The sequence below is a fragment of the Rhinolophus ferrumequinum genome, chromosome 25 (assembly GCF_004115265.2).
Source record: "Rhinolophus ferrumequinum isolate MPI-CBG mRhiFer1 chromosome 25, mRhiFer1_v1.p, whole genome shotgun sequence".
NCBI classification, from domain to species: domain Eukaryota; kingdom Metazoa; phylum Chordata; class Mammalia; order Chiroptera; family Rhinolophidae; genus Rhinolophus; species Rhinolophus ferrumequinum.
This window is the reverse complement of record NC_046308.1, coordinates 10530389-10533455: the sequence shown is the minus strand read 5'-3', so window position 1 is coordinate 10533455 and position 3067 is coordinate 10530389.

Genomic DNA, 3067 nt, shown 5'->3' with positions numbered 1-3067 from the left:
ACATTGAAGAGCACACCTCTGTTTTCTCTGACCCCCAGATCCTCAGCCTCAGCACTGGTGACATTTGGGGCCGGACGACTCTATGTGGTGGGGCCTGTCCTGCGCATTTTCGGGTGTGGAGCAGCACCCGAGCCCCTCCCCATCAGATGACACTGGCTCCCTCCCACCCAGTTGTGACAACCAAAAATGTCCCGTGGGGGGCACCATCGCCCTGGCTGAGACCCAGTTTCCTCATGGTACTCCAATTGGTTGTCCTGTCTGTTTGTGTTCTTCCTTGGGATGCAAGCTTTATGAAAGCAGGGTCTTAGATTTGTCCCCTGCTGCATTTCCAGGGCATGGACTAGAGCTGGGTACATAGTAGGTGCTCATAAGCGGGTTGTCTACACAACCAGTGGGGCGATGGTCTCGCGGCTTTTGGGACCAGCTTGCAGAGTGTATTTTACTGGTTGTGCACATTGAAATGCTGTGTCTTGGACTCCTGCAAGTTCTGTAAAGCACAGCGACATCTTCTGGAAACTTAGGCCAGGGGTCTTGTTAAAGGTCAGCTCCAGGGCCTCTCTCTGGACATGCTTATGGGTCAGTCCAGGGCAGAACCCAGGAAGCTGCATTTTCTGCAGGCACCCAGATGAGCCTGCAGACCACACTTGGGGAGAGCCTCCAACTGAACTGTTAAGAATGAACTGTCCCCGGCCTGCAAGCATTTGCAAACTGAAGAATTTAGGCCATCTTGAGATTCGGAGAACATTGTAACTTTGTTCATGGGTGCATGGAGGATTTCCTTTCCGGCTACAGATGGTGCCTAGAACTTGGCTGATGAGGCTGGTTTTCTCTCTTTCCTTCATTCTTCTCTCCCAGTATTGCTAAGATATCCAAATGGACAGCTGTGGTGTAGTGTGGTGAGCCTTACAAACACAGTCGTGCACCAGTATTGTGGGGTGGGCCCACATGCAAAGCCACTTCTTAGTCCTTCACATGCTACCGTTTGAGCTCCTGGTGTTTGGATGTTATTTCTTTACCCTCTCTTCTAGCCTAGGTGGAGTACTGTAAAGTGTAGTGATTAGGAGAAATCTGACTTCAAACTGAGGTTCTTCCACTAGCTGTGTGGCTTTGGGCAAATTAGTTTGCTAAAGCTCAGTTTGCTGATCTGTACAATGGGGAGAATACCTAGCTCTCCATCGCATCGTGAGGATTATAGCAGTGTTCCTCAGCTGGCCTGGCCAATGTAACTCTTCACTCAGGAGCTGCTATTATTATTTCCTCTAAATTGGGGCTCTCATTTAACCTGCTCTGCCCCGCGGCAAGATTCACCTGCCTCCTGCCTTTTTCTCTAGAGTTTTGCTCCTGCTGCCACTTCTGTGTCATCTGTCCCAACCAGCAAGCAGCTTCCCCCTCCTGACTATCCCCCCCTCTCCCTCCCTTCCCAGCATGCGTATCTCATCACTGTGATTACACCATATTAGCCACTGTGATTGTTCTACGCCTTGGCACCTCATTACTGAAATAAAGTTAACATTAATGGGGGTCCTGCAGCTAATCCCTGTGTTCACCTCTCCTGAAAATGCATCCCAGTGATTAGCAGGAGAGACACATGCATATATTCATTTTCAAACTGCTCCCACCCCACTACGCCACCCCCCCAGCCCCAGTCTACCCGCAGTCACTGCAGAGTTGGAGGCCCGAGGGCCTTTTAGCTGCCAGCAGGTGGAGAAGGCAGTGAAATCAGTTTGAACTGGGGCAGGGCAGGGCAGGGCTTTGGGAACAGCCAACTTCCCCCCCCCAGAAAAAGAAACATATCCGTTTCCTTTGGGTGGGTGTAATTGAAAACAAACTAACCCACAAAACAAAAGGCCTTAGAGTGAGACAGACCAGGAGGTGTGTCCCAGCCTTGCCAGTTTTCTGGCATTGAAACCGTGGTGGAATTGCGTTCGCCTTTCTGATGCGCTGTTTCCTCCTCTGGTAGAGAGGTATGCTGGCTCTCACGGGAGAATCGTGTCCGATGAGGAATGTGGAGAGCCCAGCGCCATGTCTCTCTCGAAGGCTTTGGCTCACTTTCCTCTCCTGGCCCCAGCAACCAGAGGTCAGGTGTGTCCTGGGGCTCCTTGAGGCCCCCAGTGTCGGGATGGCCTGTTTCCTTTTCCATTCAAGTGCTATCCTGTGCAGAGCAGATGAAGACTAATTGCTCAGTGGTGTATTCTCATTTATAAGAACTTGGGAGAAACTCACTCCCCTGGCCCCCTGGGGAATCTGCAGGCTTGCCAGCTTCCGACATGCAGACAAATGATCCCCGCCCCCCATATGACCCAGGAGCTGGGCTCCCGGGGCCACTCAGGTAACCACAACTCCTTTCCTGCAGTTCCTCTGTCCTGATTAAAACGGGGGGGCGGGGGGGACGGAGGGGGGCAGGATGACCTCTGTGCAGCTGCCAGTGGGCAGCCGAGACAAGGGAGCAGGAGAACAGCAGAGGGAGGCATGGGGCTGTCAGGAGATTCACAGGCGCCCTTACTCACCCTCCGTGTCAAGGAGACATTTTAGAAAAGGTTTGACACAGCATCCTCACACAGCCCTTTGCCAAAACGCAAGGTGGAGGCCCCTGGAGGACGTTAAGCCGGCTTCTGTTAACAGAGCAGTCCGTATGCATATTATAATCATGGAGCTCCCATTCCCCGTTAAGCAGCTGTTCCCACAAAGAGGGACAATAGCCCAGCCCCACCCCTTTGAGGGCTGATTTCAGTCTTGTCTTTGCCAGTGCCAGTTCTTTGATCAGTTTTCACTTAGGATCTGGAGGGCATGTTACAAAGTGCTTTGGGCTGACTGCCAACGGGCTCCTCACTGGAGCGTGACAACGGCCCCCAAAGTGTCAGTGTCGGGAGAGAGACAGAGCTCATAGGACGCCTTTTAAAGAATAATTATATTTGAATTTTAAAAGCAATCTTCATATATGTTAGTAGATTCATTTATATGGAAAACTATGCTGGTTCCTCTACCCTTTTAATATTTGATGTTGCATCAGCTTCCTTCACAGTTGGGACAAGCATTCTGTGGCTTGTCAGGGACTTTTTGGACTCCG